The sequence below is a fragment of the Malaya genurostris genome, chromosome 3, assembly GCF_030247185.1.
Source record: "Malaya genurostris strain Urasoe2022 chromosome 3, Malgen_1.1, whole genome shotgun sequence".
In the NCBI taxonomy this organism is placed as follows: Eukaryota; Metazoa; Arthropoda; class Insecta; order Diptera; family Culicidae; genus Malaya; species Malaya genurostris.
In genome coordinates, this window is record NC_080572.1 from 50,559,691 (window position 1) to 50,582,750 (window position 23,060).

A 23,060-nucleotide genomic window follows, 5' to 3' on the forward strand; every position below is an offset into this window, starting at 1 on the left:
GAACCACTGCACCGGCACAATCCCAACCACTGCCACCCAGTAGAACTCAAGCTATCACTATTACTGTTGGTAGACAGCGTTAGCGAAGTGAGTCCCAGGCACGCAGTGTGTGTTGAGCGTTGGTACACCAGAAAAAAAAAACACAATGTACTAGCACCGGCAGCGTACGGATCGATATACCGAATCACTAATCCCGCACACCACTACACGATCGACACTAGGCGCATCAATTGCGGCGCCACCGGACAGGAGGGAAACAAACACAACGGCTGATTAGAGTAATCCGAATAGGGGCACTACCACTCCTCCGATCACAAAATGGTCAATCGAAAATGATTCCCAGAACAAAATCCACAGAACCAAATTCGCCCAGCACACCGATAATCAGCCACCGAATTCACAATCCTACAACTAGCTCTGAACAAAAATACACTTAATAACAAGTTAAATATAAGTTGACGTTTGAAAACTTTAAATAAACACTTTTAATTTGGTTCCAAATGTAGCTACAGAAAGCAGCAACTATTAAAGTCAACAGTGTTGCCAGATGAACTGTTAAATTTGTTGAATATCTCACAAACTTCAGAGTTTACATTTATCTTGTCACTTTTTTTTTGTTATTCCGAATGTATTTTTAGGATTTCTCCAGAATTTTGAATGTGTTTTTGTAAGAAGGATTTCATAATATGCTTTCTTGCTATTCCTTTTCATGATATCGACCTTTTTAGATATATGTAAAAGCATTTGTTTAAGGTGTTGGTCCTGTGGGTTTGCTTTAACACGCTGGAGATAATTACGTTTAATTTTTACCAGTGTCCATAGACCCAAATTCATCCAAGGACAATGAGAGCCTTTCATTTAACTGTTTATGTATGTCTCAAAAAATCTCACTAGGTTTTCTCCGAGATGGCTGAACCGATTTTGAAAACCTTAGATTCTGAATTTCATCCGAATCCGACTTCCCGTTCCGGAGTTATAGGGTAAAGTGTGTTCAATATTGTACACCATCACTTGAACCGGCGAAACAAAACACATAAAAAATTTCTAAACTGGTCTCAAAATTACACAAGTCATTATCAGTAGGCAACTAAACAAACCGACTCCGGCTACCCTGGTTCCTGGTCTCCGGTTCCGGAAGGACCGGAAATAGTGGTCATATATACCAAAATGGATCTCCACAAACTTAGATTTAAATGAAAGGTCTCACGGACCCATATGGAATTCCTGAATTTCATCCGACTTCCGGTTCCGAAGTTATAGCGTAAAATGTGCTCAATATTGTACACCGTCACATAAACTGGCGTAACAAAAACCATAAAAAATGTTGTAAACTGGACTCAAATCCGCTATTCCTAATCTTATTGTCAAACGAAAGATCTTATGGTCTTACCAAAAATTACTAATTTAGAGTGCGATGGCAAAATTGTATAAAATTTTCAAAATTTGAATAAAAACTAGTATAGTTTGTACGTCATGTTAGTTGGTGGCCGTACGAACCGGGTCCGGTCGGGTTCCGGTGCCGGAAGTGCATATAATAGTGAACCCACTTCGTTTTTTAAGGATGACCTACGCGAACAAATCACTGTTTCATTCTCTGTGTTATACTAGTTAATTCACAAACAATCTCTTGGTTTCTTTCAACAATCGAAGAGAAAAATTTTGAATAAAATACCCCACTATAATACATGAGAAAGGTATCATTACAGACAGTGAGACAGGAGTACTGCGCTCACTAGTTTCCGTTGTTGAACGCTCAACTTTGTCTTTGATTGAAGATGTCCTTTTCGCAATTTCAGTGCAAGGTTTGCCGTAGTTGTTCACAAAACTGACATGTAATCAGTTGATATTCATAGGTTATCAGCGTTTTACACGGATGTATCCCATCTTGACCACAAACGATGTAAGATGGAATAGCCTTACGTATTCGTAGCCTTGCGTACCACTCGCACGCCATTCCGGATACCGGGGAAAAATCCGCCTTACTTCCCTCTCGATGGAAAGAACTTCAACGTACTGCGACACATTGTTTGCCGAACGTACTGATCGCTGGTCTGCGGGGGAAGGTCATGGCATTGTCCACCATGTACACAAGGAATTTATATTTAACATTGTCACGATCAACACTGTGCACCTCTTTGTTAACCGGAGCGAATGCAGTTGCATCTCTTTCACGTTTGAACATAATGTACACACAATTTGGCGCCTTGTTGAATTGAATCTCACTTACATTCGTTCTTTAAGTAAGATTTCAATTTCATTTGCTGCTGGTCTAACTTTGCAGCGCTTGTAATCAACACAAATTGAATTCGATCTTGTAGGCCAAGTTTCACGCTTTGTTAAATCGTATTTGCCCATTTCGTTCACTCTACAGTTCACTACACTGTATTGTCTTTGTTTCTGTCGTTTCGACTGTACACAATTTTCGACTGTGTCGGATGAGATGCGAGCACGAACTGATAAGAAAATTGGTCTCAATATCACGTTTATTACGTAAACGTTGTTAAAATAGTGAAGCAGAAAGGTCCGAACACAAAAAATAAAAATCAACCGAATCCTTAATTGACGAATCTCGCGTCAACTCGAATTTTGAAAATGCATTATTGTTGAGAAAGTGAAAGAAAAATCCTACTTTTCCAACAGACACCGAACATCATTGCCGTTTCAACCTTCCGAGCGAACGGACGTGCTTTGTGTTTACTGCGAAAGCGTTGAAAACCAGTGCCGTGTGTGATAACGTGACCGGACGATCAAAACTAGATTATATCGCTATTGTGTAATAGACAATAGTGCTTTTTTCGGTGAGAGGTTTTTTGCACATTATACACTGAAGCAGTGCATTGTTGTGAGCGGATGATCGAAACAGTACCGTTAGCCGGTGATTGTTTGATCGATCAAGGCCAGATTTCAGTGGCCATTGTGGTTATACTGTGCGGATTACAAGTGCGTGTGCTTTTTCCTCTCGGAGGTTTTTTGCACACCCTCGAAGCGGCGATACGCCGATCGACGAGGGCTTGGCCTTGGTGGCCCCCGTTGGATTTAAAAGTTAAGTACTATTATTTTGTATATTCTTTTTTCTTCTTCATTCGAACGTTCACGACTGACGAACGACTGACAACGAACCCATATGCCTGCTTGTCAACTGACGAGAACGATTCTGACGACCCTTTGGAAGGTCCATCATCGGCGGTCCCTCATAGCTGTAGGAAAAGAATGAATAAAATCCTCTCATAAGCTACCTAGTAAGGGTTCGAAGGTGTCTTCCGAAGGGCTTCGAAAAGTTACAGCTAACGGGAATCGGGACAAACCACCGAAGCAAAAGGCTCCTGGTCTCGGAAAACTCAGTTCCGAGATGGAATTCCCACCACTTCCCGGGACAACAAAATCCCCAAGCGTCCCTGAAAATCTATCAGAGAACCAACTAGGTGCTGGACTTATCAAGTTCTCTGATGTTGTGGACTGGATTTTTACAACTTCTAATATTTCTGACCCTCTTAAAAGCATTTTAATTGCTTTCATGCCAACAGTAAAAACATATTTAAAGCAGTTGACTGCAAATTGGCCCCTTCTCTCAGCGATTGTATTCTTCGATGGCTAAATCATCCATCGAGGTCACGGATTTAATCACTGTTTTACAGTGGAATTGCAGAAGTATCATCCCAAAAATAGATTCATTTAAATTTCTAGTAAACAATCTGAAATGTGACGCATTTGCATTGTGCGAAACTTGGCTAACTTCTGAAATACCCTTAAACTTTCACGAATTTAACATTATTCGCTGGATCGAGATGATCCCTACGGAGGAGTACTTTTGGGTATCAAAAAGTGCTATTCTTTTTATCGAATTAACCTCCCTTCGATATCAGGTATTGAAACTGTCGCATGTCATGTTACAATCAAAGGCAAGGATCTTTGCATTGCTTCAATCTATATTCCCCCAAGAGCCTCGGTTGGGCATCGGCGGCTCAGTGATATCATTAAGCTCCTTCCCGCACCGACGTTGGTTTTAGGAGACTTTAACTCACACGGTACGGGATGGGGCTGTCTTCACGACGATAACAGATCAGCTATGATCCATGATATCTGCGACAACTTCAATATGACAATTTTGAATACGGGAGAAATGACACGGATTCCTGCACCACCAGCAAGACCAAGTGCGCTGGATTTATCCCTTTGCTCGACATCGCTACGGTTGGATTGCACGTGGGAGGTAATTCCTGATCCCCACGGTAGCGATCATCTACCGATCGTAATATCAATCACCAGCGGCTCAAAACCATCGAAGACAATCAATGTTTCGTATGACCTCACACGAAATATTGATTGGAATAGCTATGCGACCGCGATATCTGAGAAACTTGAAAGAACTCAACAACTTCCTCCGGAGGAAGAGTACACGTTTTTGGCTGGCTTGATTCTCGACACCGCGACTCAAGCTCAGACGAAACGTGTACCCGGCGCGAAAACTAACATCCGTCCTCCCAACCCGTGGTGGGACAAAGAGTGCACAAAGGCTATAGCAGGATAAGCATGTGAAATCTGCCCCCAAAGGGAATTCATATTGTTATACCACATTCGAAAGGTCATAGACTGGAAACAATTTTCTCAAAGTTTCAACCCTTTAACTGCCATATTGACGGAGCTAGGGTGGTTCTATTGATTTTTATTTTATTTGATTTTTGAAGAAACTGCTTCTCCGAAAAATTTGAAAAAAATCAGGCATGTTTAAGGCATTATGGGGATGCTTTACAATTTTTTTCAAAATTTTTGAAGATGTATTTCTTTTATTAAAAAATACTAGAAAATTTTGAAACATATTTTTTCCCTCTTCCAATTTTTGCACCACCCTGGATTTTTTAGTGATAAATAAAGAATTTTCGGACATGTTAAAATGGTATGTTTTCATATTTTTTAAAAATGTGGACGACCAAAATATTTAATTTTTTCTAAAAAATCAATAACAGTCGACCATGCGTTCCCATCAAATTCTGAGAGAAGGAAACGCATGGTGCTTTATCTTAGCAGTTTCTAGTAGTAGTCGACCATGCGTTCCCATAAAGTTCTCTTAAAACGGAAACGCATGGTGCTTTGTTCTAGTAGTTTATGATGCAACTCAAGCGCAGGGCTTAGAAATCAAAGTAACGAAAAGAAGGAAATGAGTATCAACCTTTGCATAATACATACACGATCATACTTCGGGTACAACCTAGAAAGCTACAAAGCGAGAACTTACTGGTATGTGGTTTATATATGAATGGTAGTAATATATGAACGTTGCGAGTATCACACATATGCAGTTCGGTTACGGCAGTCAAGAACTAGAGCGAGTGACTGTATATAATTCGATGATTCGATAGTGTTTCATGAAATGGTCAAATCGTTTTACACTGTTGGGTCTCGTACAACGCGGTTTTCTTTTTGCCAGCTCTGTACATTTCACTAAATACATAGCGAGTTGAAACAGCAGTGAATTTAATTCTTTCTTTTTTATATTGGTGTCAAACAAAAGTGGCCACTGATGAAGGTTGGAATCGATTTCTTAGAATTGTTTTTCCATAAATACGTTTATTTCTTAAGGCAATTTACATAAGTTGTTCTTCGCCGTAGCATCACTTTTACATAGAATTCTTATCCTAATATAATACTAATATAGTCACATCAATTTGAGTTTAATAAAGCATATTCCTCTTATTCTTTAAATATCATATTATTTAAACCAAACGATGAACTGCTATAAATTTTAAAATAAGCTGAAATTTTTATACATTTTGTGGTTGATTTCATAACCCTGGAGTTTTTTTTTATCAGCACATCATTTTCAATAAAATTTTGCTATTGGATGAACTAATGGACGCAGTAGGAGTCAGAACTAAGACTCAAAAGGGTCAATTATTAAATTGAAACTTCAATTGTCTTTATGAAATGATTAAGAAGTTTCATGTAAGAAAGGTCACAAAAAAATTTCTGAAAATTTTTGACTGTATTTTTCATTTAAATAGGAAATGGGATAAAAATGTTATAAAAATACATTGCTATTTCCATGCACACATTTTCTCTCTGATTCTTTTCGTTTATTCTATAGAATTATCATCGTCACTTGGTAGCTGTTCTGATTTGAGCATTTCTGACAATATTTTCGCCGGTCTCACAATTCTGGATAAAAACCGAGCATAAGGAAAGGTAGTGAATAATGGCGGCCTCGTGTGAACAGCAACCAACAGTTCAATTGCCAATAACGCATTCACAGCAACGGCGCTGGATTCCCAAATATCCAGTCGAATTTGTAGTGTACTCGATATAGTACTTGTAAGCGTTCAAAAATGAGACTTTTTACCGGCCCGAATAGCTTTTTTGTGATATGTGTGTCTCAATTGGGTCATCTCGTGATAAAGCTTTAAATCCAAAATAACTTGGCAGAACATCCTTTTCAAAAGCTTCTGTTCCAGAGCTACTATATTCCGATACTTGTTGCACTCGTTCCAATCCAAGGATTGATAATATTATCTTATTAGAACTTCCCGTTCGCAATTTGAACAGAAATACGAATAAATCTTTCTCATTTACACCAGCATATCACGAAGCTCAATGATATTTGACCATATTAAACCTGTAAAAACCTGGAAGCGTTCCTCTGAGTTTGAAAATCACTTACTGAGTTAGTTATGTATTCTCAGATATTTTCTGGAAAATATGGAACTTTCTACACAATATACCCAAAAATTAAAGAGATCGATTCAGCGAATCAAGTTTTTTAATAGACATGGTCGATAAATGCTTGATTTGAAATTATGCAAAGGTTATAACTCAAAAATGAAAAATAACGCATCACTATTTTTTTATATCTGTTGTTGTTTCAAATTTTAGAATAAATATAAAAATATACAGCGCTCTCAGTCTACAAACCATGAAAACCATCATAAAGATATTCGATTGAAGTTTTCAAACACAAAACTCCAACTTTATCTTTATTATACATTTTTCCAGAAAACTGTACACATCCCTCGATAACATATCTTTATGATAACTTTTGACACTGTAATGAAATTTTCATTCTTTCTTTCATTATTCTTTCTTTACATCCATCAGCAACACGTAAAAAAACTGACACTCGCTCTAGTTCTTGACTGCCATAACCGAATTTCATATGTGTGATACTCGCGACGTTCATGTATTACTACCATTCATATATGAACCACATACCAGTAAGTTCTCGCTTTGTAGCTTTCTAGGTTGTACCCGAAATATGATCGTGTATGTATTATGCAAAGGTTGATACTCATTACCTTCTTTTCGTTACTTTGATTTCTAAGCCCTGCGCTTGAGTTGCATCATAAACTACTAGAACAAAGCACCATGCGTTTCTCTTTTAAGAGAACTTTATGGGAACGCATGGTCGACTACTACTAGAAACTGCTAAGATAAAGCACCATGCGTTTCCTTCTCTCAGAATTCGATGGGGACGCATGGTCGACTGTTATTGATTTTTTAGAAAAAATCAAATATTTTGGTCATCCACATTTTTAAAAAATATGGAAACATACCACTTCAACATGTCCAAAAATTCTTTATTTATCACTAAAAAATCCAGGGTGGTGCAAAAATTGGAAGAGGGAAAAAATATGTTTCAAAATTTTCTAGTATTTTTTAATAAAAGAAATACATCTTCAAAAATTTTGAAAAAAATTGTAAAGCATCCCCATAATGCCTTAAACATGCCTGATTTTTTTCAATTTTTTCGGAGAAGCAGTTTCTTCGAAAATCAAATAAAATAAAAATCAATAGAACCACCCTAGTTCCGTCAATATGGCAGTTAAAGGGTTCAAACTTTGAGAAAATAGTTAACAGTCTATGACCTTTCGAATGTGGTATAACAATATGAATTCCCTTTGGGGGCAGATTTTACATGCTTATCCTGCTATAGCCTTTAAACGCGGAGAGAGCCTCCGCGTATAAAATATTCAGAAAAAATGGAACACCTGATAATTACCGGAATTATGCGGCGTTAGACGTTAAAATTAAGAACTTGATTAGAGCTAAGAAACGCGGTTACTGGCGTCGGTTCGTAGACGGCCTAACAAAAGAAACATCTATGAGTACTCTTTGGAACACAGCCCGACGAATGCGCAACCATAACACAACGAATGAAAGCGAGGAATATTCTAACCGCTGGATATTCGATTTCGCTAAAAAAGTATGTCCAGACTCTGTTCCGGAACAGAAGATCACCCGCGCCGCGACACAAAATACAAACGAAACACCGTTTTCGATGGTAGAGCTCTCACTTGCGCTCTTGTCATGTAACAATAAAGCACCGGGATTAGACAGAATAAAATTCAACTTGTTGAAAAATCTGCCTGACCCCGCCAAAAGGCGCTTGCTGAGTTTATTCAATAAGTTCCTTGAGGACAACATTGTTCCACATGACTGGAGACAAGTGAAAGTGATATCCATTCAAAAACCAGGAAAACCAGCCTCCGATCACAATTCGTATCGGCCGATTGCTATGCTTTCCTGTATCCGGAAATTGTTCGAAAAAATGATTCTGTTTCGTCTAAACAATTGGGTCGAGACTAATGGCTTACTTTCAGATGCACAATTTGGTTTCCGCAGGGGCAAAGGAACGAACGATTGTCTTGCGTTGCTCTCAACCGAAATTCAAATGGCATTTGCTCGTAAGGAACAAATGGCGTCAGTTTTCCTAGACATCAAGGGGGCTTTTGACTCAGTTTCTATAAATATCCTATCTGAGAAGTTGCATCAGCATGGTCTTTCACCAATTTTGAATAACTTTTTGTACAATCTATTGTCCGAGAAATACATGTATTTCGCGCATGGTGATTTGTCGACAATACGATTCAGTTACATGGGTCTTCCTCAGGGCTCATGCTTAAGCCCCCTTTTATACAATTTTTACGTAAACGACATCGATAAATGTATCAACACATCTTGCACGCTGAGACAACTTGCCGACGACAGCGTTGTGTCCATTATAGGACCCAAAGCTGGCGATCTGCAAGGGCCGTTACAAGATACTCTTGCCAACTTATCCACATGGGCTCTTCAAATGGGTATCGAGTTCTCTACGGAGAAAACTGAGCTGGTTGTATTTTCGAGGAAGCGAGAGCCAGCACAATTACAGCTTCAACTAGGGGGTGAAACCATAGCTCAGGTCTTCACATTTAAATATCTCGGGGTCTGGTTCGACTCAAAAGGCACCTGGGGATGTCATATTAGGTATCTGAAACAGAAATGCCAGCAGAGAATCAACTTTCTTCGTACAATAACTGGATCATGGTGGGGTGCCCACCCAGGAGACCTGATCAGGTTGTACCAAACAACGATATTGTCCGTTATGGAATATGGATGCTTCTGCTTCCGATCCGCCGCGAACACCCATTTCATTAAGCTGGAAAGAATTCAGTATCGTTGTTTGCGTATTGCCTTGGGTTGCATGCAATCAACTCATACGATGAGTCTTGAAGTGTTGGCGGGCGTCTTACCGTTGAAAAACCGGTTCTGGGATCTCTCATATCGTTTGCTCATTCGATGCGACATTTTGAATCCTCTGGTGATTGAAAACTTCGAAAGGTTAGTTGAGCTTAATTCTCAAACCCGTTTTATGTCCTTGTATTTTGATTACATGGCTCAGAATATTAATCCTTCTTCGTTTGCTTCCAACCGTACTCATTTCTTGGATACTTCTGATTCTACTGTGTTTTTCGACACATCCATGAGAGAAGAGATTCGTGGAATACCGGAACACGTACGCCCTCGAGTGGCCCCTAATATATTTTATAATAAATTTAGAACAGTCAACTGTGAAAAGGTGTTTTACACTGACGGTTCAAACATCAACAGGTCCACAGGCTTCGGCATCTTCAATCAAAACATCACCGCTTCTCACAAACTCAATGATCCGGCTTCAGTTTACGTCGCAGAATTAGCTGCTATTCAGTACACCCTTGAGATCATTGAAACATTGCCCAAAGACCATTAGTTCATTGTCACGGACAGTCTAAGCTCAATAGAAGCTCTCCGGGCAATGGAGCCAGGAAAGTATCCCCCATATTTCCTGGGGAAAATACGGGAACACTTGCGAACTTTATCTGAACGGTCTTATTCAATATCGTTAGTCTGGGTCCCTTCGCATTGTTCCATTCCGGCCAATGAAAAGGCAGACTCATTGGCTAAGGTGGGCGCATTACAAGGTGATATTTATGAAAGACCAATCTGCTTCAATGAATTTTTCAGTATTTCTCGTCAGAAAACTCTCGAAAGTTGGCAAACTTCATGGACGAATGACGAACTGGGACGATGGCTACACTCCATTATCCCTAAGGTATCGACGAAACCTTGGTTCAAGGGGATGAACGTGAGTCGTGATTTCATTCGCGTTATGTCACGACTCATGTCAAATCACTATACATTCAACGCACATCTCCGGCGTATCGGGATCGTGGAGAGCGGGCTCTGCACCTGTGGCGACGGTTATCAGGACATCGAGCATGTCGTATGGTCATGTGTGGGGTATTGTGACGCCAGGTCTGTTTTAAAGGACTCCCTCAGGGCCCGAGGTAGACCACCTGATGTTCCGGTTCGGGATGTGTTGGCGAGTCGGGATAGCTCATATATGCTTCTGATATACGAGTTTCTCAAACACATTAATATACAAGTGTAATCTGTTACATCTTGCTTAGAAAGTTCCTCCTATTTATCGACGTTATTTCAACTGTGGCTAAGAATAATTTTCACCTGCAGGTTCGATACTAACTTCCGCCGATTATCCCGATTCCTCATCTGTCCACCATCTTCATCGGAACTAACAAGATCTTTTTGCTGTCATTAACCTTTTCGCTTCCCCCCTCCCCGTCTCTTCTCCATCTCGATGTCAACTAATTAGATCTCTGTCGTTCTTAGTCATTTCGTTCCCATATCCCCATTTTACTTCGTTTTCCGCAATATTTACTTCTCTATAATTTTTCGTTCTCTTATGTAACATCACCATCATCGCCCACGGAAGGCCGCTCTAGTCATGCGGGCCACCCGCCGGGTGTTCGTAGCCTGGGGGTGTTTCCCGCGGACCCACACGGACCGAGGGATGCGGCCAACGTCATCTGGAAGACTCATGATATATTCCATCCACCGGCCGGTGCCGATCGCCAGCTGAAGGTTAGATCTGCCAAAGTCGACCACTGCGACCCCAATACAACATTATCCAATCATACTATCCTAGTTTTAAGTTAGTCGTTAATAAAATTAGAAAAAGTCCTTGGCACCTTAGAGCTTAAGCAGTGTGCCTTAAAAAAAAAAAAAAAAAAAAAAAATTATATTATTGAATAAAAAAAAAAAAAAAAACAGACACCGAACAAAATACCGTACGCATTGTCAGGAGAACTTGAATTTTATCGATTGCATCATTTCATGGTATGGCTGGTTAGCTTTCTATTTCATTTGAATAACATTTCATTTTCCTAAACAATATCATATTCAACATACCGGAACACACATTTCCCGTTCAGATGTTTGCTCCAGACCAATGTTTTTATCACTGCCAGTAAACACACAACCGAAACTCCGATCAAATAACTACTTTTTTGAAATACAAACGAAACCTCCTGGGTTTCCCATGGCCATGAGCCACTCGGAGTTCCATACTGCATACCGTTAAACCGAATGTGGATGTTTCGGGAGTTTTCGGAATTGTTTTTCCACTGAATCGCCGTGTTTGAACTACGTAAATAGCAAATCGCTAAAGTTATTCCCTGGTGCCCGGAAAACTGTTCCAATCGACTGGACTGGAATTATAGACCCGGACAATCACGCGACTGAACGGGCCAGGGATACCTGTTGATCCGGTGGGCAACCTCTAAACTATTACCAACTATCGGATCGAATTTATATCGTTTTCTTTTTTCAGATAAACTAATGAAATTGCAACCTCCCAGTGCGACGTCTGCTAATCTGTGATCAAGGGTAGGATGATTAAAAGAACCTTTTTCGCTGAATAAAATAAACATAGCCGACTGTTGCACCTGTTTGCACAATCTCGGTAAACCAACCAATCTGCAGACCGACTGCACAAGTGGTTGGGCTTGGATTCCGGATCCGTATGTGTTTCAAATTCACCCTCTTGGCCGTTGATTTTCACTACACCGCTGCTACTCGCTAGCTCGGTAATGCATCGCCGAATGGTTTCGGTTTTGTTGCGATTATGTGTGGGTGTGTGTGTAGTTCGAAAAGTTTTAGAAAAGTTTCGTTGTTTTTTTTTCTCACTTTTATTGCCATTCACGCTCGGCACACGGCTCCGAGTGTTGTTAACTTGGTTAGACGTGTAATTGTTGTATCAGATTTTATGTAATGTTTTTTCATCACGGTTTGAATAAGTTCCGAGTTGGATATTGCAGTTGAGGGAGTCATTCGAGAGTTCATTGTGGGCTGAATTTATTTTGCAGAGCTTTTGTTTCGTAGCACCAGCGGGCAGTCAGTCAGTTTCGTTCTTCATTGGCGAGCGGATTCTAGAAATTTGTTGTAGCTTGAACGCCACGAAAATGTTTCAATATTGCACCTTGTTTATTCTACTATGATTTCAAGAGGCTCCAAGCATGGTCAAATGTACTTTTTAAATTACCACCAGCAAGGTAAAATCGATAACTTCGACTGTTTGATGTGTATTGAGATGTGTATCGAAATATTAAAAATTAAAACTGAAAGAGGGAACAATTGTAATTGATATTTCAGTTACCATGACTGGTTCACCTTTCATCCATTATCTTTGAATCAATTCGAATGTTTGAATGAACCTCACTTGAAGGCCGCACTCACATCGAATGGTAAGATATATTTTGTTACTTCACGAGATAAAATGACAGTTGTTAAACTGAGCTTCGGTAGAACGAGAAACGAATAAAGGACGGGATGATGCCCATGCCGATGCGACAGCGAAGGTTGTGTGTAAGAATGTGAAGTTTACTGCAGTAACGTGATCATCAGTGTGTGATCAGTTTTATAGCACTGATTCCTTCCAGTCTAAGTCAGTGGTGAATGTTGAGCGTCACATTAGTCAAATAATGGGATCTGTACGGTAAATATCAGCAGCAAACTGGAGCAATTGCATATGAAATAGAAGGTCGCTTTAGTTTTGTATTTTTTGATTTAGCGTAAATTTAGCATAAATATACTTTACAATAATATGTCCCTAAACAAATTAGTAAGCCACCCGAACAAGTACCGTGGCAAACCGTAGAACTACGACGACTGAAAAGTTTAAAAAGGACAGCACTAAAGAAATATTCTAAGAACGGAGGTTTGTTGCTCCGGCGAAACTACGTAGAAATCAACAAAGTTTACAAAAAGACAGCTGAACAGTCTAATCCAAAATCATTCTGGACAGTCTAATCCAAAATCATTCTGGAAGCACGTTAACGAGCAAAGGAAGGAGTCAGATCTTCCTTCATCTATGTTTTACAATGAACAGACAAGTTCTAGCATGCAGGAAATTTGCGAAATGTTCATGAAAAAATTCTCTGAGATATTTTCTAGAGAAATCTTAGCACCTTCCCAAATCACCCAGGCGGCACTTAACGTTCCCGTTTTGGGACAGTCAATGAATTCAATGAACATAAGCGCAAGTTCCGTAAAAACAGCAATCGCAAAAATGAAGTCTTCATACTCTGCTGGACCCGACGGTATCCCGGCAGTTATTTTGAAGCGATGCTCTAGTGGTATTATAGTACCTCTATGTCTTCTGTTCCGACTGTCACTCATGACTGGAGTATTTCCTGATATCTGGAAATCTGCTTATATGTTTCCTGTGCACAAAAAAGGAGACAAGAAGAACGTCGACAATTACCGTGGTATCACCGCTCTTAGCGCCATTCCTAAATTGTTTGAGCTTATCGTTTTGGAACCTATTTTTAATCACTGCAAGCAATACATCGTTGAAACTCAACACGGGTTCATGCCGAAACCAGGGTGGCAAGTGAAATAGTGATTTCAATTTCCCGGTTTTTCCCGGTTTTCCCGGTGCGCGAAACTAAAAATTCCCGGTTTTTTAACATGTCCAAAAAAACATCGAGAGATGAGAAATAAGTATTTTTCGGGTATCTCCTTGGAACTACGATTAAAACTCTCATCCACAGTTTGTCCAAACGTTCATCTTCTGAACTAACAGTACCATCCAGCCCAATGTAATCCATCTTTATTTTTTTTCTTTTACTTCGCCAGTAACTTCGATGTAGCAATAGGATTTAAACAAGAAACATATCTCTCCAACGGTGATGAAAGTGATTTCATGAAGGAATGAAGCATCAAAATTCTTGCAATTTTCTTGAAAAATCAACACCGTTTATTTAAATTTCTTGCTTTTTCCAAGAATGCTCTTAAGCGCAGCTTTCACATTATATTCGACGATTATTGGTGGTGTTTTGTAGTTTTCCAGAAATAACATCAGTTATTTGAAAGCCTAATGATAAAAAAATTTCAAAGTCTTACAAATAAAATTAAAATAATTATTTTTCGAACTATTCAATCTTTTTCAAGACTACCACTGAATCGGTCTTTCAAAGGCTATCTGGAAAATCAGTCCTTCTTAAAACTTATGCAAGTTAGGAGTGTATTCTAGAAATGGGCAAAACCATTCATTTCAAAGAGCTTTTGAAAACATGATAGTTGTACCGAAAGAATGAGTTCTATTGAACCGTTCTTTCGTTTTTCTGAAACTTTGTATGTTTCTTCGAAAATAATATGAGAGCTATAAATTATATTTTGTAGTAAACAGATTCAATAATAATAAAGTCTTTTTGCATGCGTTCTACCAATAATCATTCTCTTTTGTATACATTTTAAAGTTTGCGAACTTCTCCCAGATTCCACAAACCAGCAAACGTTTCGAAAGACTATTCTATTGAGAGGAATATAGAGAAATCATTCTTCAATAAATAACTTCAGTTCACTCAATCTTCGAGGAAAATTAGTTCTTTCGGACTGTACGCGGACTGACCATCTCTAGTATATTCCAATACTTTTTTAGCCTGGTATAGTATAAGGTTAAAAATTAGAAATGAATGAACTAAAGCACAACACTCCTCCCGCAAACCCGATTCCTTCTAACAATTAGTGGCGTCTCGTGACAAAATTTACGGGTTGTGCACTGCTTATATGGTATGATATCAGAACCGTTTCGACGTTGCAAATGAGACAGCAATTTATTTTCAACTGCCATAAGCATAAGCCACTGAAGCCTCTCCTGAATGTGTGCATACAAGTTCTCACAGAGCCTATTTGACCAGTTGTGCAGTGCACGAGGTGCACATGAGGACGAGAGGCCATTGCTAACAACATATACGATATTCTTTCAGAGTTGGGTTTTGGCGAGAGAACAAAATCCTTCTAGAATTCTTAAAATGTACGCTTGTCACTTTGGAAAAACAACAACAATCTATTACCGTTTTCGTTTATTGATCAGAGCAGCCCGAAAGCTGACCCAGAGTCGCCCAAACAACGTTTGATATGCTTGTTTTAGCAACCTGCGGTCGCTCTAGATCGGACTCCAGTCGCGTAGTTTCGCTCTGAAAATTTTCTCGGGTCGCACCACGCATCCCTGCAAGTTTGTTTATTTATTCTTTTTTCATGAGTTGTTGTTTAGGGCGCGTACCACTTGTTCGTTTTACTCGGAGTCAGAGTCACCCGTGTCTAGGTTCAAAAACGAAAACGGTATATGCCTCTAGTGACTGAGATGATCTAAATTTGATTCTCCTATCATCGACACTGAACAAGCTCTTACGAACTCTGAAAAATCGATTTCAGCTGTCAAAGAAGGAAATTAAATACTCCTTGCAAACGGTGAATAAAATGAAAGTCGACTGCTTTGTCGATTTTGGAACCCTATTGAAATCAATACCAAGATTACTAAACAAGTATTGTCACAATTTGACATCACTGAGACAAATTTTGGTGAAATTAGGGAAATCATTGGCTGGTAACTAAAAACACGCCCTTTAAGAATTCTTATAGAATTTATCAAACATGTTACCTGATGTTACTTTTACCATTATGCATACTTATTTTGAAATTTGAAGAAACATTAGAAACGGTCCTAAATGTAAATGACAGTTCCTCTTTCTTTACTCTTTCTTTCGATTATTACGGTCCTATAGGCAACCTTTGTATCTTACACTTTGAATAGAATAACGACTAAAACTACCAACTTTCGATTTGTTGTTAAAAATATGTTGAAAAATACAGGAATACGCCGTAATAATTGAAAGAGAAAATAAACAAAGAGAAACTGTCATTTGCACTTGGAATCTTTTCTAATATTTGTCGGGGTTCAATAGAAATCCAGCAGAAGCATCCAAATCATTCTTATTTTTCATTATGAGCATTCATTGTGCTGTTATTGATGACAACTAAGAAAGCTCTTATTGATTTAAAATTGCTGAGGTGTTGGCCCCATTTTCAATGGATTGTGCACCATTGAACCTGTGAGGGACAATAAGAAGTTTCAAAACTTGTACTGAACTTCTAGTTCAAACACAATATGGCCTTCATTTTTTTTTGTTTCTTCAGGAAAATCATGATGCTGAAAATCGTTACTAAGATTAGGACTAGTAAATTTTTCCCGGATTTTCAATAAAATTCCCGACTTTTTCCCGATTATTCCCGGTAAAACTGAATTCCCGACTTTTTCCCGGTTTTCCCGATTTTCCCGGTCACTTGCCACCCTGCTATTGCCAAATTGGACAGACTGGGCTTCGGTTTCAACATTCTTCGGTGGATTCAATCGTATCTTTGCAATCGACGGCTGGCGGTTAAGATCAATGAAAATGTTTCCAAGGAGTTTTTTGCTTTTTCTGGTATTCCACAAGGCAGTCATCTCGGACCACTGATATTTCTACTGTATTTCAACGACGTGAACTTTTCATTGAAAGGTGCACGATTATCTTTCGCGGACGACCTAAAGTTATTCCAAATTATCAAGACTCTTGAAGATGCCTGTCTCCTTCAAAGTGAGCTTGAAATTTTCTCCGAGTGGTGTGAAATTAATAAAATGTCGCTAAATATCAGCAAATGCTCGATTATCACCTTCACACGAAAAAAAACACCAATTCGTTTCAATTATTGTCTTCGAGGATCAGTGATTGATAGAGTCAATTGTGTCAAAGATCTTGGCGTTCTTCTCGACGAACAATTGAATTACAAGCAGCATATTTCGTACATCGTGGCAAAAGCTTCTCGTTGTCTAGGATTTGTCATGAGAACCGCCAAGCAATTCACAGATATATATTGTTTGAAATCTCTCTACTGCTCGCTTGTACGGTCAACACTCGAATATTGTTCGTCAGTATGGAACCCTCACTTTCATAATGGAGCTTTAAGACTTGAATCAATACAGCGCAGATTCGTTCGTTTCGCTCTTCGTCGTTTGCCCTGGAATAACCCTCACCAGCTGCCTAGTTATGAAAGCCGTGCGATGCTCATCGGACTCGATACTCTACAAGTACGCCGAGATCTGTTCCGTGCAATGCTGATTGCCGATATTTTGACGAACAATATTGATTGCCCTGCACTACTTAGTGAAATCAACATCAACGTTCGTTCTAGAGCTCTTCGCAACAACAACCTCCTCAGAATGCCTCTACGTCGTACTAACTACGGAATCAACGGTGCCGTTATTGGATTGCAGCGAACCTTCAATGGCGTATCGATGGGATTCGATTTCCATTTTCCTCGTAGCAGAATAAAAGCGAATTTTTTGAATATTCTTAGAAATAATCATTAGGACTTTAGTTTGTCTGTTGATTAAAATATATAAATAAATAAATAAATAAACAATTTGCATCATAAGTTTGCCATTTCAACTTGTTGAGAGGGGCCTAAGTTACAGATTTCCAGAAAATCAGAAATTTACTGTATCTCGAGAACGGTAGCGTTTAGCAAAACTTTGTTTAACACCATTTCGATTGAACATTTTGCGTCCTTTCACAAAATCGTTTCGGAAAACGTTTTAAAAAATGTTTAAACAATTTTCAGAAGTTTCGTTGTTATCAGGTGTACAACTTTGCTTTCGCCGTTTTCCGATAGGTGGCTGTACCGGCTGAGGTTGGTCAAAATACGTAGATGATAATGCCTTTAAAGTGAGAGTGTACAGTGCCTAACGAATTGTCATCACCGTTTCAGTGACAGTTGTTTCTGTTTTCGTATTATTCACGCTCGAAAATGTCTGTTTATGTGCCCAATTCTCGCTATTTGCGGGAAGTTTTACTTTTCTGTTACAATTCTAAAAAAATGCAGCTGAAGCGCATCGAATGCTCTCAGAAACTTACGGTGATGCTGCTCTGAGTAAAAAAAAACGTGTCGGGAGTGGTTTCAACGTTTCAAAAATGGTGATTTCGACGTCGAAGACAAACATGATGGTGGAAGAGAAAAAACCTTCAAAGATGAACAACTAGAAGCATTGCTTTACTACGAACTCTTAAAACCGGGTGAAACCATCACAGGAGATCACTATCGAACGCAACTGATGCGCCTTAGTCGCGCGCTAAAAGAAAAACGGACACAATATCAAGAGCGACATGACAAAGTCATTCTCCAACAAGACAATGCTCGGCCTCGCGTCGCAAAAGTAGTCAAAATGTACCTGGAAACGCTGAAATGGGAAGTCTTGCCCCACCCGCCGTATTCCCCAGATGTCGCCCCTTCTGACTTCCACCTATTTCGTTCGATGGTACACGGCCTGGCAGATCAACATTTTCAATCCTTCGAAGAGTTGGAAAAATGTATTGCTTCATGGATAGCGTCAAAAGAGGTCTCCTTTTTTCGAGACGGGATCCGAAAATTGCCGGAAAGATGGGAGAAAGTTGTTGCTAGCGACGGACAATACTTTGAATAATACATCTGTAAGCACTTTTTCGCAATAAACCTTTAATTTTGGAAAACAAAACGGCGGAAGCAAAGTTGTACACCTGATAAAAGATTGGCACCTTGCATTCCATTATTTCTACATCGAATTGAGTTATTGTGCAACTGAAAACTGACCGTTACAAAATATCGAATAATAAAAAATATCAGAAAAACAATATTACACACATTCTCAGTCTTTATTACGCCGGTGATACGGACCGCCAGAAAAAAACGGCATAACTTTGAAAATTCGCGAAAAAAACCGCGTAAAATCTGAAATCAACGGAAAAAACGCAAAACTAAGGAAATTGTTTTATTGATTAAAAATGTCTTAGAAATGCATAAAACGTCGAGATTTGAAATAATCTTAACAAAAAAAAAATTGAAAAAAATCGACCTTGGAATTTTGAGGAGATTTCCGAAATCAATTTTTTGAGATTTCCTAAATCAATTTTTTGAGATTTCCTAAATCAATTTTTCAATGCCAAATGTCTTAGAAATGGATGAAACGTCGAGATGTGTCAGAGTGTTAACTTAAGAAAAAATTTTCGAGATAATACCAGATCTCGATGTTTCATGCATTTCGAAGACAAAACAAGAAAATCGAATCCCCGTAAAATAAGCCGCGTAATTTTGGAAATCTACGTAAGAAACCGCGTAAGAAACTTCGGAAATCCGCGTAAAAAAGGCGGAAGGGTAATATCAGAGACATAACTGGATAACGTGAATACGAATAAAGTCACTTGCATAATTGTAATGGTACAATTATAAGACGGAACACACGAAATAAAAAAAAATATGGAGTTGTGTAGGGGTTGTCCCCGATTAAATAAAAAAAAAATCAGTGTTAAAATTCATAAATTGAAGAATCCACAACAAATCGTTTTTAGCCATCTAGGATTTCTAAATTCAAGTTGGGAATTAATATGGCATTAATTTCAATAACTTTTTACTGTCAAACCTGTCTCGAAAACACAAATTGTATAGCGAGTTCAAAGAATATTTATGCAAAATTAAGAATTCTAAAATATAAATTATTGACACCCAATATGCACTTCACAAACTAAATATTTTCAGTAAACATCTTACAAGCTAGTTCTAATTCCGTCAATATTCGCCAATTAAAAATATTAATAGTTTATAGGCATGCATAATTAGTGTCTGTTTTAGCGAGGGAAACAACTGTACTCAACCACTGAAAATACTCTGTATTTCTATGTGACGGTTCTGCACGATACGCTTTGTGCGATGATTCGTTCTATTCATGCGGTAGGAATTTTGCGTGCTATTCTTTGGCACTGAATTTCACCTTAATTCTCGTTCATACCAAACTTTTTAGAAAGCTTGAATTTTGAGTTAGTTGTGGTTATCCCATACAACTGAAACATTTTACCGTAATTTGTTGACTAATATAGTCCGATGATGAAATATCTTGCTGCGTGAAATACAACAAGAGATATTTGCGATTATCATCTTTCCATTCTTGTACAGGGTAAATCTTGAAAAGGGTAAATCTTAGTAAAGTGAATCGTATTCACGACAGAAACCGCATGAAAAATTTTTCTAGTTACTTTCCAGAAAACACCAAACCAATCTAACAAACTGTTTATTAGATATAGCTTTTTAAAACTGTCCAAGAAATTTTTACTTAGGCCTTTTTCAAAAGCAAGTCTGATTCCAAATTGTCATTCCTGGTCATGATGAATAGTTATGCAAAATTTGAGCAGAATAAAAAGCATACGAAGATGAAATTCCAGAAAAACTCATGATTTCCGGTGGAACCGCTCAGTGGTCAAGTTCTGCACACGAGTGTTGAACTGAGAACTGGAAAAAATCTGAAAAGCCAATTTTAATCCACCTAGTGAGGCAATGATGCATTTCTCGTACTATTTATATTTTCATTAATATCATTAAACAATTCTTAAAAAAAGGCGGGTGGGTAATGTCAGAGACATAAGCGGATTGACGTGAATACAAATCACATTGGCTAATTGAAACTCAAAGTTTATGAGACCTTTATGAAGCACGGTATCAACTGCAGTAAGCTACAAATACAAATTGCTCGAGTGAAATTTTACAACGATGCCTCTCCATTCAAAAGATGACAAATGGATTTTTATTAATAATTTTAGGTCATTGAATATATTTCTATCTTGATATTATATGAAAACACTTCTTAATCCACCTAGTGGTGTGATAATGCCTTTCTCTTCCTTAAAATCAGTCTCATGAAAATATATTTCATACTTTTATTAAATAATTTCGGATACTAATTTTGACACCAATTGTTTCAGATTGATTCGAGTAGTTCACCAAAGGATTCTTGAGTGTTTATGTCACACAGTCAGCATCATTTTTCCAACCAAGCGCTTGACATTTGCGTTGCCTATTTGTAATCAGTGATGCTAATCTAAAAAAGCCTTCTTAGTCCACTTAGTGGAATTTTCATATATCTTGAAAAATCACCATAGGGGGGAGTATATGAAATTTTCGAAATCGAAAAAAAAAATTTTGATGCCAAAAGGCTTAGAATTGCATGAAACGTCGAGATTTAGTTTCATCTCGAAAAACAATTTTTTTGAAAAAATCGAATTTTTGAAATTTAGAAAAAATATCGAAGTCCCAGAAAGTTTATATTGAAAATTTTTTTTTTATATGGCACTAAATCTCGACGTTTCATGCAGTTTTAAGAGTTTCGGCATCAAAAAAAAGTTCGATTTTGGAAATTTCATGAGTTTCCCCTTATGGTTCTTTTTCAAGATCGAAAATTTTCAAACCTTAACCGCCGGGCAGCACCCCTTACGCATGTCCTATTTAGCTCAAATTTTGCATGAGGACAGTTTTCGAGGTGCTTAAACTTTTGAACAATGGCGCTTTACGAAATTAGAGGTGATCACAAAATATTGGCACCCTTGTATAAATTAGAGCGGTAAAAATAACATGTTTTGTCGGTTACGTCACTTAGGGGCTGTCCATAAAAGACGTCACGCTTTTTTTGACGATTTTTGACTCCCCATCCCCCCTTTGTCACAAATGGTCACAGAAGCAAAGACCCCCCAACCCCCCTATGTCACGTGTCACGAATTCAAAATAAATAAAATTCATCTCAATAAATTCTTAATATGTATGACAAACCATACAAATATGAGGGAAAAATCGATTTATTACATGCTGTAATTAGATTAAAAAATATCCATAAATTTACAAAATCATCGGAATTATTTTATTAATATCAATTATATAAATTAACAAAAGTATCTGGTTGGAATTGATGAAACATTTAAATCATCTGTTTTATTCCTCCTAGGGCTACACAGATATATTATTGTTTTAGGTGAAGAATAATATTTCCTTAGTGTAGCTTACAGGGCTGAGGAAATAAAGACCAAAACCTCATCAAAACGAGATCACTGCCGGAGAGACTTTTCATTATTAGTTGATCAGTGAAAGTTTAATCATAGGATGATTCGATAAGCTTTTATGTTGGTGGAGTACAATCACATATGATCAAGATAAGACATGACATGTTCTACGTCTGAAATCGTTGATCTCCCGCCCTTTTTCAAATTAAGTATAATTGAATAAACTGCATCAGAATCAGATAAGAGAAATTCTTATGATATACTATTATCATTGCTAGAAAATCAAATTACTGAAAAATTTGTCAGTGCATAACTTAAGTTAAACTGTTTGAAGGCATCTTTTTCTTTTTTACTCATATTAGGCAAAATTTATTAATTTCGCTAATTTACTCGCTCCTCCGTGCACTTTTGCTGATCCCAACAGAAATGATTTCCTGCATCACTCATTTCCGAATTTACAAGAAAAAGCTTTTACATCAACAAATACACGTTTTTCTATAGAATGTAAACGTTTATTGTGGAGATTTTTTCAGGAAATAGGGCAAAGCAGTAATATAATTAGGTATTTAAAAAATGCGCTCATTGAAAATATTGGACGTCACATTCCAAAAACCTCCCCCACTTCCCCTTGTCACAAAAGGTCACGTTTTATGAAACACCCCCCTCCCCCTTGCGGCGTGACGTCTTTTATGGACAGCCCCTTATACCATTATATCTCCGGAATCAAAAGTAACAGCCATTTGGTCTTCGAACTTTAACAATGGCCTAACAACAGGTTTCAAACGGGCCTAAGCTTGT

At 38.2% G+C, this 23,060-nt stretch overlaps 1 protein-coding gene across 1 annotated transcript in view; it reads right to left on the minus strand.

Moving 5' to 3' along the window:
- LOC131434462 (protein O-mannosyl-transferase Tmtc3-like) overlaps positions 1-23,060 on the minus strand; it is a 696,449-nt gene that overhangs the window by 667,598 nt on the left and 5,791 nt on the right. The window lies entirely within an intron of this gene.